Here is a 22,700-nt window from a genome sequence, read left to right on the forward strand (position 1 = left end):
TGGAGGACACCTCTGTGATCTGGTTGTTCCCCTCATCTGATCTTCACTTTTATGGTCCCCTTTGCTAGGTCATTTCTCTCCCCAACTTGTGTTCCAGGTGTCTGTCTTCTAAACTGCATAGAAATCATACAGGATTCTTGAAGATCTGCCCCTACCTTGTCAATAGCTTCATCTCCTAGCACTCCCAGCCCTTTCACCTTTGTTCTCTAGGAATGGTGGTCACACAAGCTGAGCTGTGTCTCCACACCCTCATATGTGGTGGTTCTCCTTTCTGGAATGTTCTCTAAATCCTTTTTCCACCTAGTCAGTTTCAAACTGTGCTTCAAGATCCAGCGGAAGTGTTGCTTCATCTGCAAGGATTCCTCTTAAGAAAGTTAATTATTTTCTCCCATTTGCTACATATCATCCCTTCAGGTATTCCTTTATTATTACAATATGTTGCAATGTATGTATTTGATTGCCTGCAGAGTTCCACCACTAAACTTCAGATAGCTGGGGAAAATATCCATTTCTTATTAATCTTTGTATACCCCTGGGCCAAAAACAAGGCCTGGTGCACGGTAAGCTCCAAATGAACTTACCAAGACATGGTCATAAATAAGGGTAGAGGAAATGGATTGTAAGTTAAGATAATCAGAGTTGAGATAAACAAAGAATTAAATGTTGCAATATTGAAGTGTTGCCTTTGGAAATTTAGATATTAAAAGGTTGCCAAGGAAATTCCAGACATCAGATAGGCCTTGGGTGAGGAGGAATAGTATGAATTGCCAGATTTTTCAAAATAGGTTGAGGAGTGACCAAGAAATTGGTAGAGGATAGTGATGAGACTGGGGTAAATGATAATTGACACAGGAGGAGAGAGAAACACACTGGAAAGTTAGAATATTCTTGACTCAATTGTTTGCTTTTGTGAAGCAAGGGGCATGACAGAATGATCACCTTCTACACTAGAGCAGGGGACTGGCATACTACACCCCCCAAATCTGGCCCACTCTCTGCTTCAATGAAACACAGCTACACTCATTCACATTTGTATTGTCTATGGCTGTTTTTGTTACAATGGCAGAATTGAGTAATTACAACAGAAATTGCATGGCTCCCCAAATCTAAAATATTTACTACGTGGCCCTTTACAGAGGAATTTTGCTGTTTTCTGCTCTAGAAAGATTCAGGCAAAGCAGTATCTTCTAATCTATGCTCAGATTTAATTTATTCAAAGAACTGAAGAACTATTGGATATATAGTCGAGAAGATGGAGTGGAAAATGCTTACTGCAGAAAGTGAGTTTCAGAAGACATGAAGAACATTTTGAGAGGGAAGTAGGGAAGCAGGAGAAATGGAGGGGGTGTCAGGGAGAATGAGCACTGGGCAATATGGGAAGGAAGGCCCACCAGAAGGTAGTCTAACTGAGAGACTTATTTTTGGGAAAATTATCAAGGATTTCCAAGCATGGCTCAAGAGGCCTAATGGAATCTTATAGTCTCAAGTTTCCAAAAAGGAATCTTGGTGTCAGTTTCTATCAGAAGACAGTGTAGGCTGAAACCTCAGGCCAAACATGCCAGAAACATGGCAATAAAATTCCATTGGTCAGTAGTGGTGAAGGTCTGGTTGAGATCACAGCCTGGGGACATGAGAAGATGGATAGAGGTAATTCTACCAAAAAGAACTTAATCCTTACATCATAAGGCCTTGTCTGTCCCATGGATTACTAGACCACAAACCAACATTAAACAACAACCACCACCACCACCTCATTGGGTATGAATAAGCTCCCGTTTCATCACAGTACAGTATTCTATAGGTAAATAGAATTATATATCTATGTACTATGTTGTATGTACATACAACATCTATGTATCTACCTATGTCTTTATCTATGTATCTATGTATGTATGTATCTATGTATCTGTTTTTGGTCATGTATTTTTTAGGTAGAGAATCTTGTTTTGGACATTTCAGTGGATGAATTTGTTGAGCCACACATTAGTTCAAACTAGTACAATTAATTCAAACAACACTGAGATCAAATGAAACAAGAATGTACTATCTAAAATATAAAATATAAAAACTTGTAAGTTTTTACTTTGGTCAGCTTAAGACTGTCCATTGTTAACAGACATTCAAGCCACAGGACCTTATAGGAATTAAATTATCAAAACTCAGCAGTAAATTCATTATCCGTGCTATGCACTTGTAAGTATATCTATTTACTACAAGCTTCAGACTTCTGTTATTACATTGTCATATTATGTGTTCATACTGGCAGAGTGAAAGTAACATAAGTCATTTAAAAGGTTACCTCCGATGTGAAACTGATGATAAGAAATAAAAATATAGACATCAAATATATCTATGAGCATAGACAAAGTGTCAAAGGCAGAGAGGCACCTGGGTGGCTCAGTTGGTTAAGCATCTGACTCTTGGTTTTGGCCCAAGTCATGATCTCAGGATTCTGAGCTCCACGTGGGGCTCCACGCTCATGGGGAGTCTGCTGGAGACTCTCTCTCTCTCTCTAATAAATAAATAAATAAAATCCTTAAAAAATGTATCAAAGGCAGAAAAATTGAACGCAAAGTTATAAAAGCAGAGTGAATAACCTTGGAATGATCCAAAAAGGTTTATATTTAATTTTCATGTAGGTTTTAGATAATGCTGAAGGAGGAAGTGACAATATAATGTGATAAGTCATAACAGGAATAAGAATAAAATGCTGTCTGGGGGAGTGAAAAAAAAAAAAAGCTTTCAAAAAACTGTTACATTTTTGTCCTAAGAAGAATAAGTAGGAATTCACTACCCATGAAGGGAGGCAGTGCTTGGCTTACATTACTTCTACCACAAAAATACCAGAAGGAAAGAAAGAATATGAAAGTCAGGTTAGTTTTCAAAGTCATCATTGATTTGGAAATGTTTCTCAAGTTCAGATGCACATTCAGTGTATGTTGATACAATTGTTGCTTATTCATCTTTTCTTCTTTTATTCAAATTTTTAAAAAAGTTTTTATTGAGACAATGATGTGTACTAATTATCGTAGTAAATTCTGGGAGAACAAAGATGCAACCCTCAGCAAACTCACTTATGTTGGGGGATAGACAGTAGGGGGACCTAGCAATTACTGGGGTAATATCACAGCAGAGATGGGGACAAGAATAGTGGTGGTATGGATGATGCTGTCAGAATGGCTCAAGAGAAAGTCTGCACTACAGAGAAGACAACTTATTCTAGAAAATTTATTGCCATATTATTTCTTAGGGATATACTAGATGTTCCTTTTAGGATACAGCTTTGGTCAGAACAAGGCTACCAGAAAATGATGCCAAGAAAAACTTTCTATTTGCTGCAACAGGAATTTTTTTTTATTATGTTTTTCTTTTCTTTTTAAATTTTTATAATTTATATTCAATTAATTAACATATAGTGTATTATTTGTTTCAGGGGTTCAGGTATGTGATTCATCAGTCTTACATAACACCCTGTCCTCACCACAACACATACATACCTTCCCCAAGGTCCATCACCCAGTTATCCCATCCCCAAACCCTAGCAACTCTGTTTGTTTCCTTATGGTTTGTCTCCCTTTCTGGTTTCATCTTATTTTATTTTTTCCTCTCCTCTCCTATGATCCTCTGCCTTGTTTCTTAAATTCTGCATATCAGTGAGATCATATGATAATTGAATAGAAGTAGTAAGAGTTTTCAAATACATTGCATAGTACCTTAAGGTGAAGGACTTTGCTAGCTAATGAGCTTTATTTTTTAAAGGTTGTGAGGTTTCTGCACTTGTCCCATTCAAAATGGAAATTACAGTTGACCTCTAAAGTCTCTTCTAACACTGACATTCTGCTAGTTAATAACCATTGGGAATGTTAAAAATAAACAATGTTAAGTTTCACCTGAGTTTATGCAGTGCTGAGGATAACTTTTCTCAGACATCAGAACATGTTATATTAGAAATACCCCTGATTTCTTTAAGATCTCTTATCACATTTTAAAAAGTCATTAGCACCAAGTACCCATTTGCTGAACGTTTTCAATCCAACTGACTTGTAATTTAAAAAGATAAATCATATTGAACACCTATCTTGATAAAATAAAAGAGAAGTCATGTTATTTTGCCTGTGTATTTTTAAATTTAAAAATATAGATTATTTTAATGTTATCTTTAGTCATATTTTGGGAGCTGTTTCTGTATGGCTCAGCTATTTATAGCAGTCTGGGACCAGACGTAGAACAAAATCTTCCTATATAGGAGCACAAGCTCCTGAGGATAACCCACTGAGCCACCCAGGTGCCCCAGTACTTTATTTTTTTAATTTAATTTTATTTTTTCAGTGTTCCAAGATTCATTGTTTATGCACCACACCCAGTGCTCCATACAATATGTGCCTCCTTAATACCCACCCCCAGGATTTGAGTATTTTAAAACCAATACTTCAAGGGTTCTTAAAGTTATCTTTAAACTGCCTAAGTACTTCAGTTGTTCATTGGTAAGCATTTATAGAGTTTACACTGTGTACCAGTTATGTATTAAGTACTAAAAATAACAAGATGAGCAAGACATGACATTTGCCCTCGAGGATCCCATGGCCTAGAAGGTAAATAGACATGAAAAAGTACAATGCAGTAAGATGAACTCCATGATCACAAAACAGATAAATTATATTCATTTTTCTAAAATATAACTCTTTGCTCAAAATTTCTCAATATCTTCAATATCTCCCCCATTAATTTCTAACTGAATGAAGGACTAATATTCATTCATCTTGCTTTGTCAGTGCACTACATAGTTAATCCTTGTCTTCCATCTCCATAAAGATCCTCCTTTTCACTTTGTGTTCAGATTCTTGTGATCTAACCACATTGAATCAATTGTCAATCCTTAGACATGATCTTTCTTTTTTTTTTAAGATTTTATTTATTTATTTGACAGACAGAGATCACAAGTAGGCAGAGAAGCAGGCAGAGAGAGGAGGAAGGGAAGCAGGCTCCCCGCTGAGCAGAGAGCCCAATGTGGGGCTCGATCCCAGGACCCTGGGATCATGACCTGAGCCAAAGGCAAAAGCTTTAACCCACTGAGCCACCCAGGGACCCCCTAGACACGATCTTTCTGTGTAACTGCAGCTATGTGGAAATTCTTTCCATCTGATTTTCTACCTTTTTTTCCTCTCCATCTTTTGAATCCATTTAAGCCCATCAGAAATATTGTCTTCTCCGTGGAGACTTTCCTGAATTCTCAGACAGACGCAATTCATCCTTCATTTAGACTAGCATAATATATTCCATGTTTCACACTTACTGCTTGAAAACATTGAGCACTGACTAGATATTACTTGAATTATTTCCATCCAACTCTTATCATTGGACTATATTTAGAGATTCAGAGCAGAAAGCATATCTTGGTATCTTGATTATTTTTATATGCCTCACAGAGCCTAATCCACAGCCCAGTGAAAGGTAAGCAATCAAAAAATACCATAAATTTCTGAATATAATGTAGTCTTCCAAATTGAGTAAACCTCCAAATTCCCAGAAAGAATTTTACAAATGAAATAATTTTGCTCAAGATATAAATGTACATCATCAAATGTATCTGAGGTAGTCTAATAACTAGATGTTCTGCTTGATTTATTAGATTAGTTATACTTCAATATTTAAACTACATATTTCAGTCAAAATAATAATTAAGAAATAACACATTTCTCCCTCTCATATTACATGGAAAATTTTACTCAAACTCTTACATGAAACCCCATAATGGAGACCTTTATCTTTAACACTTAATAATCATCATCATTTTCACTGCAATCTAAATATTTTTTTATGATTCTTATGGTCTGTGGAAATTTTATTTCAAATACCAGAATCCATTTGCATATCTTCCAAGCAGTCTTTTTTTTTTTTTCTCATTTGTTCTGTGGGTATATACTTATATTTACCACAATATAAGCAGCTACTACCTTTTTAAAAATTGATAGACTTTTTTTAGCAGTTTTAGTTTTATAGAAGAATTGAGTGGAAAGTACAGAGTTCTTTACTCTCTCTAGTTTCCCCTATTTTAACATCTGGCACTAAGGTGGCATATTTGTTAGAGTGAATTAGCTAATATTAGTATGCTACTGTTAGTTGAAGTCCATAGTTTACATTTGGTTTCACTATTTATGATACATTCCATAAAGGTTTGAGAAATGTGTAATGAGATGTATCCACAGCTACAGAATCATTCAGAAACATTTCACTGCCCTGAAAATCTTCTGTGTTCCATCTACTAATTCCTTCCTTCTTCTTCTCCTACCCTTGAACCTCTGGCAACCACTGACCTTTTTACCCTGTTTCCATAGTTTTTCCTGTTCCAGAATGTCATGTAGTTGGAATCTTGAGAGTATGTAGCCTTTTCAGATTTGCTTTTTTCATTTAGCAATTTGTATTTAGGTTCTTTTATGTTTTTTAATGGCTTATCAGCTCATTTCTTTTTATTGTTGAATAATATCCCACTGTATGCATTTTTGTTTATTCATCTATTGAAAAACGTCTTGGTTGCTTCCAAGTTTTAGGAATTATGAATGAAAGTGCTAAAAACATTTGTGTGCAGTTTTTGTGTGAATGTGTTTTCACTGTATTGGTCTTATGGGAAGTTTTGAAATACATAATTTACATTAATATGTAATATATATAGGGTGGTTGGGCTATGCACATTGGGGAGCGTATGTGCTATGATGAGTGTTGTGTAAGCCTGAAATGTGTAAGCCTGATGATTCACAGACCTGTACCCCTGGGGCAAATAATATATTATATGTTATTGAAAATAATTTAAAAATATTTAATATATACAATTTTGAGATCATACTCTCGGGAAAAATTACTGGATTTGGTGTAATATATTGACATATATTTTTGAAAAATTTCTCTGTTGACCTCACTAAATCTGTGGATCCAACATTGACTGAAATGGTTTGGAACTATGGCATCTTTACCTCATAATCAGACAGCTTTGAACATGTTAGCTGATTATAGCATTTCTAAGCTATATGGTCATGCAAGATAACCTTCTTGTATGTTAGTTTACTATACATAACGTGACCATAGTGTATTTCAAGGCTGTTGAGAGTATTCACTCATTAAAGAGCCGTAAATGGTAACTGATTTATTGACAATGACGTAAGTAACAGTTTAGAATATAAGGCACATGTGAAAATTCCTAACATATTTTTCAAAAAGAGCAGACTCAGGAGATTCAACTCTGAAAATCAATGGGGGCATGAAAACTCATCTCCCAAAGCCCCAAGAAACCTTATGGTATTGGGTAATTAAGACATACAAACCTCACCAAGCAAACTCCCACAGAACTGACAGAAGTGAATTAACATGTAATTTTAAACTTAGTCCCCATCAGAAATGTACAATTTATAGATTATAAAATCATACATACTCCTCAGAGTATTGTATAATCCTTGGGAAAGTAAATTTTCCTGGATTTTTAAAGGTATTTATTTAACATTAATTTAATTCATACATATGCTTATTTACGAATTATTTTATTTCTATGTTTCTGGAAGATTATAAACTAATTGCAGAAGTAGAGGCATACATGGACATGCCAAGAGGCTGTTCTGTGCTGCAGAATAGAAAAAGTTGGGGTTCTCCAGTCATAACAGAACAAGCTGATCCCAGCTCAGTGATTTATTAGCTGTATAAATTTAGCAATTGATTTAATCATTCTGAATCTCAATTCCCCCTGTGTAAAACTGAGACAATAATTCTTATCTTTATGGGTTATTTTATGAATGGCAAGTAATATTTGTAAAGTTCATGATAATAAATGATCCTCAAATAGTAACTCTTGCTCAGATCCCTTTATTTAAATCCTTCATCTGAGTCCTTTCCAGAATTCTATTTTTCAGCAAGATATGTAAGTGGCTTAAGAAAGTTGGCTCATACAATAGATTTTTAAAAGACCAATTTGTCTGCATATCCTGTGACTTAATCTTCTAAATCTAAGTATGTCCTATATAACATCATTGAGAATGAGATAAATAAGAATAAATTGGTAAAAAACTACAGAATCATTTTTATATTATTTAAATTTAAATGACTTAAATTTCTCTTTCTCTTCAAACTTTCTCCCTTTGGCAGTAAGGTTAACTACAAGTAGTTACTAAGCTTTACTCCTTAAAATTTGGCCCCTAGAGAAAGTTACTAGCTGCTCTAAGTTTGGTTCTAAGCCCAAACTCATGTTGGGTCATGTGCCCATAACTAGACCAACAATTGTGGAGAGAGAGATAGAGTAGTATAGAAACAGACAGAAGTCATAGACTTACCAACTGTTAGAACTACAACACATATTATATTATTATTATTATTTTTGTTATTATTATTATATATTTTATTCAAATCACTTTAATTTTATAAATTACTTAACTGTGACAATGAGACTTGCCCAAGTGGTAAAAGCCAGAGTGGAATAAGGATCTAGTTATTTTCTGACAGGTATTAAAGGAACAATAAAAATAGATGTAGCGGGGGGAGGAGTCAAGATGGCGGAGAAGTAGCAGGCTGAGACTACTTCGGGTAGCGGGAGATCAGCTAAATAGCTTATCTAAAGATTGCAAACACCTACAAATCCAACAGGAGATTGAAGAGAAGAAGAACAGCAATTCCAGAAACAGAAAATCAACCACTTTCTGCAAGGTAGGACTGGCGGAGAAGTGAATCCAAAGCGACGGGAAGATAGACCGCGGGGGGAGGGGCCGGCTCCCGGCGAGCGGCAGAGCAACAGAGCAAAATCAGGACTTTTAAAAGTCTGTTCCGCTGAGGGACATCGCTCCAGAGGCTTAACTGGGGTGAAGCCCAGGCGGGGTAAGCATGGCCTCAGGTCCCGCAGGGTCGCAGAAGGATTGGGGGTGTCTCAGTGTCGCAGAGCTTACCAGTATTAGAACGGGGAAGCCGGCTGCAGAGACAGAGCCGAGGAGTGACTTTCAGCTCAGGGTTGCCTTGAACCGGTCGCAGGCTCGGTCAGCTCGGAGCGCGGCCAGAGGCCAGGGTGACGGGAGTCATTTGGCGCTGTTCTCTGAGGGCGCACTGAGGAGTGGGGCCCCGGGCTCTCGGCTCCTCCGGGCCGGAGACCGGGAGGCCGCCATCTTTATTCCCGTCCTCCGGACTCTACGGAAAGCGCTCAGGGAACAAAAGCTCCCGAAAGCGAACCCGAGCGGATGACTCAGCGCGGCCCCGGGTAAGGGCGGTGCAACTCCGCCTGGGGCAAAGACGCTTGAGAATCAGTACAACGGGCCCCTCCCCCAGAAGATCTACAGGAAACCCAGCCAGGACCAAGTTCACCTACCAAGGAGAACGGCGGAATTCCAGAGGAGAAGAAAGCAAAGCACGGAACTCATGGCTTTCTCCCCATGATTTTTTAGCCTTGCAGTTAATTTAATTTTTTTTTCTTTTTCAATTTTTTTTTCTTTTTCTCTTCTTCTGCTAAATTTTTTTTAACTTTTACCGTTTTCTTTTTTTAACGTTTTTTAAATAGTTTATCTAATATATATATATTTTTTCCTCTTTTTATATTTTTTCTTTATCGGCTTTCTTTTTTTTAATAGTTTTTTTTTTTCTTTCTTTCTGAACCCCTTTTTATCCCCTTTCTCCCCCCTCACAATGCGGGATCTCTTCTGATTTGGCTAAAGCATATTTTCCTGGGGTTGTTGCCACCCTTTTAGTATTTTACTTGCTCCTTCATAAACTCTTATCTGGACAAAATGACAAGGCGGAAAAATTCACAACAAAAAAAAGAACAAGAGGCAATACCAAAGGCTAGGGACCTAATCAATACAGACATTGGTAATATGTCAGATATAGAGTTCAGAATGATGATTCTCAAGGTTCTAGCCGGGCTTGAAAAAGGCATGGAAGATATTAAAGCAACCCTCTCGGGAGATATAAAAGCCCTTTCTGGAGAAATAAAAGAACTAAAATCTAACCAAGTTGAAATCAAAAAAGCTATTAATGAGGTGCAATCAAAAATGGAGGCTCTCACTGCTAGGATAAATGAGGCAGAAGAAAGAATTAGCGATATAGAAGACCAAATGACAGAGAATAAAGAAGCTGAGCAAAAGAGGGACAAACAGCTACTGGACCACGAGGGGAGAATTCGAGAGATAAGTGACACCATAAGACGAAACAACATTAGAATAATTGGGATTCCAGAAGAAGAGGAAACAGAGAGGGGAGCAGAAGGTATATTGGAGAGAATTATTGGAGAGAATTTCCCCAATATGGCAAAGGGAACAAGCATCAAAATCCAGGAGGTTCAGAGAACCCCCCTCAAAATCAATAAGAATAGGTCTACACCCCGTCACCTAATAGTAAAATTGAAAAGTCTTAGTGACAAAGAAAAGATCCTGAAAGCAGCCCGGGAAAAGAAGTCTGTAACGTACAATGGTAAAAATATTAGATTGGCAGCAGACTTATCCACAGAGACCTGGCAGGCCAGAAAGAGCTGGCATGATATATTCAGAGTACTAAATGAGAAAAACATGCAGCCAAGAATACTATATCCAGCTAGGCTATCATTGAAAATAGACGGAGAGATTAAAAGCTTCCAGGACAAACAAAAACTGAAAGAATTTGCAAATACCAAACCAGCTCTACAGGAAATATTGAAAGGGGTCCTCTAAGCAAAGAGAGACCCTCAAAGTAGTAGATCAGAAAGAAACAGAGACAATATACAATAACAGTCACCTTACAGGCAATACAATGGCACTAAATTCATATCTCTCAATACTTACCCTGAATGTTAATGGGCTAAATGCCCCAATCAAAAGACACAGGGTATCAGAATGGATAAAAAAACAAAAACCATCTATATGTTGCCTACAAGAAACTCATCTTACACCCGAAGACACCTCCAGGTTTAAAGTGAGGGGGTGGAAAAGAATTTACCATGCTAATGGACATCAGAAGAAAGCAGGAGTGGCAATCCTTATATCAGATCAATTAGATTTTAAGCCAAAGATTATAATAAGAGATGAGGAAGGACACTATATCATACTCAAAGGAACTGTCCAACAAGAAGATCTAACAATTTTAAATATCTATGCCCCTAACGTGGGAGCAGCCAACTATATAAACCAATTAATAACAAAATCAAAGAAACACATCGACAAGAATACAATAATAGTAGGGGATTTTAACACTCCCCTCACTGAAATGGACAGATCATCCAAGCAAAAGATCAACAAGGAAATCAAGGCCTTAAATGACACACTGGACCAGATGGACATCACAGATATATTCAGAACATTTCATCCCAAAGCAACAGAATACACATTCTTCTCTAGTGCACATGGAACATTCTCCAGAATAGATCACATTCTTGGTCCTAAATCAAGTCTCAACCGGTATCAAAATATTGGGATCATTCCCTGCATATTTTCAGACCACAATGCTCTAAAGCTAGAACTCAATAACAAGAGGAAATTTGGAAAGAACCCAAATACATGGAGACTAAACAGCATCCTTCTAAAGAATGAATGGGTCAACCAGGAAATCAAAGAAGAATCGAAAAAATTTATGGAAACAAATGATAATGAAAACACAACAGTTCAGAATCTGTGGGACACAACAAAGGCAGTCCTGAGAGGAAAATATATAGCGGTACAAGCCTTTCTCAAGAAACAAGAAAGGTCTCAGGTACACAACCTAACCCTACACCTCAAGGAGCTGGAGAAAGAACAAGAAAGAAACCCTAAACCCAGCAGGAGAAGAGAAATCATAAAGATCAGAGCAGAAATCAATGAAATAGAAACAAAAAAAAAATAGAACAAATCAACGAAACTAGGAGCTGGTTCTTTGAAAGAATTAATAAGATTGATAAACCCCTGGCCAGACTTATCAAAAAGAAAAGAGAGAGGACCCAAATAAATAAAATCATGAATGAAAGAGGAGAGATCACAACGAACACCAAAGAAATACAGACAATTATAAGAACATACTATGAGCAACTCTACGCCAACAAATTTGACAATCTGGAAGAAATGGATGCATTCCTAGAGACATATAAACTACCACAACTGAACCAGGAAGAAATAGAAAGCCTGAACAGACCCATAACCAGTAAGGAGATTGAAACAGTCATCAAAAATCTCCAAACAAACAAAAGCCCAGGGCCAGACGGCTTCCCGGGGCAATTCTACCAAACATTTAAAGAAGAACTAATTCCTATTCTCCTGAAACTGTTCCAAAAAATAGCAATAGAAGGAAAACTTCCAAACTCATTTTATGAGGCCAGCATCACCTTGATCCCAAAACCAGACAAGGATCCCAACAAAAAAGAGAACTACAGACCAATATCCTTGATGAACACAGATGCCAAAATTCTCGCCAAAATACTAGCCAATAGGATTCAACAGTACGTTAAAAGGATTATTCACCACGACCAAGTGGGATTTATTCCAGGGCTGCAAGGCTGGTTCAACATCTGCAAATCAATCAATGTGATACAACACATTTTTAAAAGAAAGAACAAGAACCATATGATACTCTCCATAGATGCTGAAAAAGCATTTGACAAAGTACAGCATCCCTTCCTGATCAAAACTCTTCAAAGTGTAGGGATAGACGGCACATACCTCAATATTATCAAAGCCATCTATGACAAACCCACCACAAATATCATTCTCAATGGAGAAAAACTGAAAGCTTTTCCGCTAAGGTCAGGAACACGGCAGGGATGTCCGTTATCACCACTGCTATTCAACATAGTACTAGAAGTCCTAGCCTCAGCAATCAGACAACAAAAGGAAATTAAAGGCATCCAAATCGGCAAAGAAGAAGTCAAACTATCACTCTTCGCAGATGATATGATACTCTATGTGGAAAACCCAAAAGACTCCACTCCAAAACTGCTAGAACTTGTGCAGGAATTCAGTAAAGTGTCAGGATATAAAATCAATGCACAGAAATCAGTTGCACTTCTCTACACCAACAACAAGACAGAAGAAAGAGAAATTAAGGAGTCCATCCCATTTACAATTGCACCCAAAACTATAAGATACCTAGGAATAAACCTAACCAAAGAGACTAAGAATCTATACTCAGAAAACTATAAAGTACTCATGAAAGAAATTGAGGAAGACACAAAGAAATGGAAAAATGTTCCATGCTCCTGGATTGGAAGAATAAATATTGTGAAAATGTCTATGCTACCTAAAGCAATCTACACATTTAATGCAATTCCTATCAAAGTACCATCCATTTTTTTCAAAGAAATGGAACAAATAATCCTAAAATTTATATGGAACCAGAAAAGACCTCGAATAGCCAAAGGAATATTGAAAAAGAAAGCCAAAGTTGGTGGCATCACAATTCCGGACTTCAAGCTCTATTACAATGCTGTCATCATCAAGACAGCATGGTACTGGCACAAAAACAGACACATAGATCAATGGAACAGAATAGAGAGCCCAGAAATGGACCCTCAAGTCTATGGTCAACTCATCTTCGACAAAGCAGGAAAGAATGTCCAATGGAACAAAGACATCTTCAATAAATGGTGTTGGGAAAATTGGATAGCCACATGCAGAAAAATGAAATTGGATCATTTCCTTACACCACACACGAAAATAGACTCAAAATGGATGAAGGATCTCAATGTGAGAAAGGAATCCATCAAAATCCTCGAGGAGAACACAGGCAGCAAGCTCTTCGACGTCAGCCGCAGCAACATCTTCCTAGGAACATCACCAAAGGCAAGGGAAGCAAGGGCAAAAATGAACTATTGGGATTTTATCAAGATCAAAAGCTTTTGCACAGCAAAGGAAACAGTGAACAAAACCAAAAGACAACTGACAGAATGGGAGAAGATATTTGCAAATGACATATCAGATAAAGGGCTAGTGTCCAAAATCTATAAAGAACTTAGCAAACTCAACACCCAAAGAACAAATAATCCAATCAAGAAATGGGCAGAGGACATGAACAGACATTTCTGCAAAGAAGACATCCAGATGGCCAACAGACACATGAAAAAGTGCTCCATATCACTCGGCATCAGGGAAATACAAATCAAAACCACCATGAGATATCACCTCACACCAGTCAGAATGGCTAAAATTAACAAGTCAGGAAATGACAGATGCTGGCGAGGATGCGGAGAAAGGGGAACCCTCCTACACTGTTGGTGGGAATGCAAGCTGGTGCAACCACTCTGGAAAACAGCATGGAGGTTCCTCAAAATGTTGAAAATAGAACTACCCTATGACCCTGCAATTGCACTGCTGGGTATTTACCCTAAAGATACAAACATAGTGATCCGAAGGGGCACATGCACCCGAATGTTTATAGCAGCAATGTCTACAATAGCCAAACTATGGAAAGAACCTAGATGTCCATCTACAGACGAATGGATAAAGAAGAGGTGGTATATATACAAAATGGAATACTATGCAGCCATCAAAAGAAATGAAATCTTGCCATTTGCGACGACGTGGATGGAACTAGAGGGTATCATGCTTAGCGAAATAAGTCAATCGGAGAAAGACAACTACCATATGATCTCCCTGATATGAGGGAGAGGAGATGCAACATGGGGGGGTCGAGGGGGTAGGAGAAGAGTAAATGAAACAAGATGGGATTGGGAGGGAGACAAACCATAAGTGACTCTTAATCTCACAAAACAAACTGAGGGTTGATGGGGGGAGGGGGTTGGGAGAGGGGGTGGGGTTATGGATATCGAGGAGGGTATGTGCTATGGTGAGTGTTGTGAAGTGTGTAAACCTGGCGATTCGCAGACCTGTACCCCTGGGGATAAAAATATATGTTTATAAAGCTGTAAAAAAAAAAAAAAAAAAAAAAAGAAAGAAAGAAAGGATGAATCCCCAAGTTTTGTAGCAACATGGACGGGACTGGAAGAGATTATGCTGAGTGAAATAAGTCAAGCAGATAGAGTCAATTATCATATGGTTTCACTTATTTGTGGAGCATAACAAATAGCGTGGAGGACAAGGGGAGATGGAGAGGAGAAGGGAGTTGAGGGAAATTGGAAGGGGAGGTGAACCATGAGAGACTATGGACTCTGAAAAACGATCTGAGAATTTTGAAGGGGTGGGGGGTGGGAGGTTGGGGGCACCAGGTGGTAGGTATTGTAGAGGGCACGGATTGCATGGAGCACTGGGTGTGGTGCAAAAATAATGAATACTGTTATGCTGAAAAAAATAAAAAAATTAAAAAAAAATAGATGTAGAGGAAGGAAAGGGGAAAGGAAGGGAAGGACAGGAGAGGAGGAAGAGGTGGGGAAAAAGGAAGGAAAGAATAAATGTTGAAAGGGGGAAAGGAAGGGGGAAAGCAGCTGCCACTGTAATTGTGGAATTAATGGAATGAGTGGGAGAAGAGGTTACAAGTGGCTACCTTGGGAAGTAACACCATACTTGCCCTGAATAACATCTGTAGACAATGGATAATGCCTTATATGGTGTATACAGTAAGTAGAACCAATAAATGTTTCCATTTGATTTAAACTGTCATTCATAACTCAACTTCTCTCGATTTTGCAATAGATATGCTTATCCATTTTAACTTTTTGTTAATTTTTCACTCATTTTCTTTTATATCTTAGTACAAATCTACAGGCTGCTGTACACAAAACCGGTAGCATTCTTAGTACCATCACAAAAAGAAAAAATAATTATTTGCTTCTGCCTAGTTTGGAATGTCAGCATAAAATTTAACACTTAGTTCAGTGTACCTCAATTCCTTAACAGGAACTATTTCATCAGAAATGTAAAATTTGGCTCTTACTAGTAATATCTTCAGTGACTACTCATTGGTATACCAGATAATCACTTGAATTTTTAAAACACTGCCATAGAAACACTATGTTTTCTTCATCAAGACTTATCTCTAAGCATATGTATCTTTGAGATAGTGCTATTTATATATCATGGTATTTTCTTTAGAGCTATTTGAATGATTTATTCAAAACCATTGATTTCTTGCTGATTAAGAGCAAGCAGGTACTTACCAGTGCAAAGACAAAATAATTCTTAGGGAATGAGTCTAATGAGAGAAAAAGTCTTACAAAAGGTAATTACTGACTTTTGGTAATACTAAACTAAACATATTTTTTAAAAATATTTATCTACTTATTTTTGAGAGAGAGCTCACACTAGTGGGTGAAGGGAGTTGGGAGAAGGAGAGAGAGAGAGAGAGAAGCAGACTCCCAGTTCAGCATGAAGCCTGATGTGAGGTTTGGTCCCATGACCCCAAGATCATGACCTGAGTCAAAATCAACAATTGGATGCTTAACTGAGTCACTCAGGTGTCCCATAAACAAAATATTTTGAAACGTAGTATCTTCATAACATAACAAAAAAGTTGGAAATAAATGACATTTTCTTAAAGTTGTTAGCTAAGAAAAGAATAAACAATGACAGTACCAATATCTGGGGGGGGCAAAAAAACCCCCAGAAATCCAGAGAGAAGAGCCTGGTTTTCGGAATTGCTTCTGCTCTTTGGATATTCGTCAGTCCAGAATAGGTATCTGACAAGACTGAATCTTTGGGAAGATTTTTGGGTAGAGGGAGAACTAAATTGGAAGCCAGTGTTACCAAATAGGGTGACCCTGGTAAATCTATGAATGGGGTTGGAACCAGAGGGGATGACTCTAGGTACAAGGACACATCAGAGGTAAAACATCTTAGTGTGTTTGGGTAGCCAAGAAGTTGTAAGTTTCTGAAACTGGGTTAAAGTAACAGAAGTGGTAAAATATGTAAGTAAATGCAAATGAATATTGACTGTATAAAATAATAGTATATTGTCTCATGGGGCTTAAAACAGGTAAATAATTAAAATCCATTTTAAAAACACACACAAATAGAAGGGGAGGTATTGTAAGGTGTCTGGCTGCATTTTCTGGAAAGAGACAATTAACTCAAGTGCATGTTCTAATATCAAGGAAAACACTATGCCTAGTAAAAGAGGTATAAACAGAGTTAATTTGAGAGGGTGAATAGAAAATAATCCAAAAGAGGCAAGAAAAGAGAAAAAAAAAGATATAAGACTGAGTAGAACAAATAGAAAATTCAGGGAAAGATTGTAGATTTAAACCCAAATACAAAAAATATTGCACGTAAATAGACTAAGCACTCTAAGAGACATGATCTGTCTAGACAAAAATAAAAAAAACAAAAACACTTCAATTTTACATTGTTTAAAAAAAGACATGTAAAAAATATACAAATATTGATTGGGGAAAATGGGGGAAAGATATGAAAATGCTTGACTTAATTGACACACATAGAACATAACAATAAAATGACACTTACAGAATCCAATTCTGTAGAAGACACATTATTTTTTTTCCCAAGGAGTACTGAACAACAACTAACCCTAAAACATATTCATCAAATTCAAAAGATTGAAACCATACAGAATATGTTTTCTGGTCACAACTGATTTAAGCTAGAGATCCATAGTTAAAACAAACCAAAAGAAGCAACCTGCCCCCTCCAAAAAATCCCCAAACCAAAAAGCAAAAACCTTTAAAAATTCCCATACATACAGAAATTAATCACGGTACTCTTAAATAGCTCATGAGATTAAAAATGAACCATAATAGAAACAAGAAAATATTTTGAATTGTACTGTTTTGAAATTAATACGCATTGTACTTGTGGCATAGATCTAAAGCAGAGTCTATAGATAATTTTATAGCTTGAGTATGTATTTTAGAAATAGAAAATTTGACAAATTGATAAGCTAATCATTCCTCCCCAGCAAGTTGAAAAAAAGGAACTAAAAAGGGGCGCTCAGATGGTGTAGTTGGTCCAGCATCTCACTCTTGGTCTCTGTTCAAGTGGTTGTCTCATCCTCCTGAGATGGGGCCCCTGATGGACTTGGCACTCAGTGTGGAGTCTGCCTGAGATTCTCTCCCCTCTTCCTCTGCCCTTCCTGCTCATGCCCACAACCTCTCTCTCCCAAATTTATAAATAAATCTTTAAAACAGAAATTTAAAAAGAGATGGTAGATAATAATGAAGAGCAGAAGTTAATGACATGAAAGAAAAATAGATAATTGAGAAAATGAAACTGAAGGCAAGTCCTTTACAAAGACTAATTAAGCTGATAAACTCTAAGACTGATCAAGGAAAAAAGAAAAAAAAACACAAGTAATCAAAATCAAGAATGAGATAGAGATATTAATATTATTCTGCAGACTTAAAAAATAACGGAAGATTTTTGAACAACTTCATGCCAATACATTTAAAAATGTAGATGAAATGGACACAATCTTTTAAAAGATAATGCACTCTAAATTGACACAAGAAGAAAAACAGAGAAAATCCTCATGGTTTTATATATATTAAAGCAATCCAATCTATAATTAAATAACCTTCCCAAATTTCAGTGCAAGGACAAACTGAAAATGGAACAGAAGAGACAGTGCATAAATACAACATCACCTAATTTTTGAAAAAAAGTAACACTGCATTGTAGTGGGAAAAGAGAGCCTTTAAAATAAATGGTGCTGGATTAATTGCATAGCTATTTGGATAAAATATATTTATGTTGGGCCTATCTCACACCATATGCAAAAATTATTATGAGGTAGATCAACACTCTAAATGTGAAGATAAATCATCTATATTTTAAGGAAAACATAGAACATATTATTGACTTTGGAGTAGGCAGATCTTTTTGAACTATTAATCACAAAAGAAAAAAAATAAATTGGACTATATTAAAACTAAGAACTTCTTTTTATCAAAAATATATCAAGGAAGGGCACCTGGGAGGCTCAGTCATTTAAGCATCTGTCTTCAGCCCAGGTCATGATCCCAGGCTCCTGGGAGGCAGCCCTGTGTTGGGGTCTCTGCTCAGTGGGGAATCTACTTCTCGCCCTCTCTCTGCCCCTCCTCCCACTTATGCTTTCTCTCTCTCTCCCCTAAATAAATAAATAAATAAATAAATAAATAAATAAATAAAATCTTTAAAAAATATAGATCAAGGGAGTGAAAAAGTAGCCCATAAAGTGGGCGAATACCCTATTACTTATATCAAGAATATATAAGGAACTCCTACCAGAAAAATATGGTCATCAAACAGAAAAATAGGCAAAATACTGAAATAATCATTTTACAAAAAAAGAGCTCTCTAGGGTCTGAATGTTTATGTCTCCATCAAATTCATGTTGGAGTGATTTGCCCTATGTCCTACCCTCCCTTATGGATCTATGAAACTGGAAAAAGGAAACATCATCTAAATTGATTTTGGGAAGCCAGAAGGGGGAATTCTCATGCACTACTGCTCATTGCAGCTCTTTGCAGACCCAAAAGGAAGAGGTCTATGTTCTATGTTCTATGTTCTATGTTCTACTATTGCAGTAGGAGGAATGATGATTTTCTCCCTGCTTGGTGACAGCCCAGCCAGTAACTCAGCCACTGAAAAGCCATGACACTTCCAATACCACTTGACTCCAATGGACTTCTTGTTTATAACAGCCCTTCTCAACTCCCCTCTTTCGCCTTTGTTCCCTGGATTTGTCTATGGCTTTTGCTATGGCTTGTCTGTACCTAACTGCAATTCCTCTGCTTTTGCTGAGTAAATCCATTTTGCTGGTAACATAACTGGCTACTTTAAGTTTGACAGATACAAGAAGAATTGATTTTTCAGTCTTTTCAGATTTTTACTTCTCAGGATGGAGTGGTGATTTCCAAGCTCGTTACATGTTAGACGTATATTTTTTATGTGTATATCTTCCCACATAGAAAGTAACAAATTCAGATGACTTCACTGATGAATTCTACCAAATAGTCAAGTAAGAAATAAGAGAAACCTTATATAAAATTTTCTAAAGAATAAAAAAGTTGGGGCAACTGGGTGGCTCAGTGGGTTAAGCCTCTGCCTTGGGTTCAGGTTATGATCTGAGGGTCCTGGGATCAAGCCCCACATTGGCTGTCTGCTCAGCAGGGAGCCTGCTTCCCGCCACCCCCTGCCTGCCTCTCTGCCTACTTGTGATCTCTCTCTCTGTCAAATAAATAAATAAAATCTTTAAAAAAAGTTGGGAATACCTTCCAATTTATTTTATGAGACTAGCATAAACTTAATGCCAAAACCAAACTAGAAGATTAGGTGGAAGGAAAGTAATGGGTGATTTTCATTCATACACAGAAAAGCAACTATCTTAAATTATTAATAAATGAGTCCAGAAATATACAAAAGCACAATATATCATAACCCTACTGAGTTTATCCTAGGAATGGAGGCTGAACAATAGAAAACAATTAAGGTAACTTACTTCCTTATCATAATAAAGCAGGAAAATCACACTCAGTGAAAGCCATTAATAAAATTCAGCAATCATTTATGATAAAGTACTCTTAGCTAACCAGGAGTAGATAAAAACTTTCTGATTCTAATAGATATTTTTGGCAAAAAGCTTAGAGCAAATATTGTTATGAAATGTTGAAATATTTTTCATTGAGATAAGAAACATGTCAAATTCTTCTTGTTATTATTTTTATTAACATACAATGTATTATTTGTTTCAGGAGTATAGGCCTCTGATTCATGGGTCTTACACAATTCACAGACTTACCATAGCACATACCCTCCCCAATGTCCATCATCTAGCCACCCTAGCCCTTCCTCCACTTCCACCAACCCTCAGTTTGTTTCCTGAGATTGAGTCTCTTATGGTTTGTCTCCCTCTCTCGTCCCATCTTGTTACATTTTTCCCTCCCTTCCCCCTACGGCCTCCCCACACTGCCTGTCAAATTCCTCATATCAGAAAGATCATATGATAATTATCTTTCTCTGATTGACTTATTTCACTCAGCATAATACCCTCTATCTAGTTCCATCCACATCATTGCAAATGGCAAGATTTCATTATTTTTTTTTGATGGCCGCATGGTATTCCATTGTATTTATATATATATTCCCCAAATCATCTTTATCCATTCATCTGTTGATGGACATCTAGGCTCTTTGCATAGTTTGGCTATTGTGGACATTGTTGCTATAAATATTTGGGTGAACCTGCCCCTTTTGGGATCACTACATTTGTATCTTTAGGATAAATACCCAGTAGTGGAATTACTGGGTTGTAGGGTAGCTCTATTTTCAACTTTTTGAGGAAACTCCATGCTGTTTTCCAGAGTGACTGCACCAGCTTGTACTCCCACCAACACTGTAGGAGGGTTCCCCTTTCTCTACATCCTCACTAGCACCTGTTGTTTCCTGACTGGTTAATTTTAGCCATTCTGACTGGTATGAGGTGGTATCTCATTGTGGTTTTGATTTGAATTTCCCTGATGCCAAGTGATGTGGAGCACTTTTTCCTGTGTCTGTTGGCCATCTGGATGTCTTCTTTGCAGAAATGTCTGTTCATGACCTTTGCCCCTTTCTTGATTGGATTATTTGCTCTTTGGGTGTTGAGTTTGGTAAATTCTTTATAGATTTTGGATACTAGCCCTTTTTCTGATATGTCATTTGCAAATATCTTCTCCCATTCTGTCAGTTGTCTTATGGTTTTGTTGACTTTTTCCTTTGTCTGCAAAAGCTTTTCATCTTAAGTCCCAATAGTTCATTTTGGTTTTGCCTCCCTTGCCTTTGGTGATGTTTCTAGGAAGAAGTTGCTGAGGCTGAGGTCGAAGAGGTTGCTGCCTGTATTCTCCTCAAGGATTTGGATGGATTCGTGTCTCGCATCGAGGTCTTTCATCCATTTGGAGTCTATTTTTGGGTGTGGTGTAAGGAAATGGTCCAGTTCCATTCTTCTGCATGTAGATGTCCAATTTTCCCAACACCATTTGTTGAAGAGACTGTCTTTTTTCCATTGGACATTCTTTCCTGCTTTGTCAAAGATTAGTTGACCATAGAGTTGAGGGTCCATTTCTGGACCCTCTATTCTGTTCCATTGATCTATGTGTCTATGTGTTTTGTGCCAGTACCATACTGTCTTGATGGTGACAGCTTTGTAATAGAGCTTGAAGTCTGGAATTGTGATGCCACCAACTTTGGCTTGCTTTTTCAACATTCTTCTGGCTATTCAGGGTCTTTTCTTTAAGGATTATTTGTTCCATTTCTTTGAAAAAAATTGATGGGATTTTAATAGGGATTTCACTAAATGTGTAGATTGCTCTATGTAGCATAGACATTTTCACAATATTTGTTCTTCCAATCCATGAGCATGGAAAGTTTTTCCATTTCTTTGTGTATTCCTCAATTTCTTTCATGAGTATTCTGTAGTTATCTGAGCATAGATTTTTGCCTCTTTGGTTAGGTTTATTCCTAGGTATCTTATGGATTTGGGTGCAATTGTAAATGGGATTGACTCCTTAATCTCTCTTTCTTCTATCTTGCTGTTGGTGTATAGAAATGCAAATGATTTCTGTGCATTGATTTTATATCCTGACACTTTACTGAATTCCTGTGTGAGTTCTAGCAGTTTTGGATTGGAGTCTTTCAGGTTTTCCACAAAAAACATCATATCATCTGCAAAGAATGAGAGTTTGACTTCTTCTTTGCCAATCCAGATGTCTTTTATTTCTTTTTGTTGTCTGATTGCGGAGGCTAGGAATTCTAGCACTATGTTAAATAGCAGTGGTGATAGTGGACAGCCCTGCCGCATTCCTAACCTGAGGGGAAAAGCGCTCAGTTTTTCCCCATTTGAGAATGATATTTGCTGTGGGTTTTTCATAGATGGCTTTGATGATA

At 37.2% G+C, this 22,700-nt stretch overlaps 1 long non-coding RNA gene across 1 annotated transcript in view; it reads left to right on the plus strand.

The window, feature by feature from the left end:
- The first annotated feature begins 1,546 nt into the window (after window positions 1-1,546).
- LOC125079573 (uncharacterized) overlaps window positions 1,547-22,700 on the plus strand; it is a 60,557-nt gene continuing 39,403 nt past the window's right edge. The window contains exon 1 of the long non-coding RNA XR_007121145.1: window positions 1,547-1,647. This is a non-coding gene — a long non-coding RNA (uncharacterized LOC125079573). The remainder of the gene's footprint in view (window positions 1,648-22,700) is intronic.

Source organism: Lutra lutra, chromosome 10, assembly GCF_902655055.1.
Source record: "Lutra lutra chromosome 10, mLutLut1.2, whole genome shotgun sequence".
NCBI classification, from domain to species: Eukaryota; Metazoa; Chordata; class Mammalia; order Carnivora; family Mustelidae; genus Lutra; species Lutra lutra.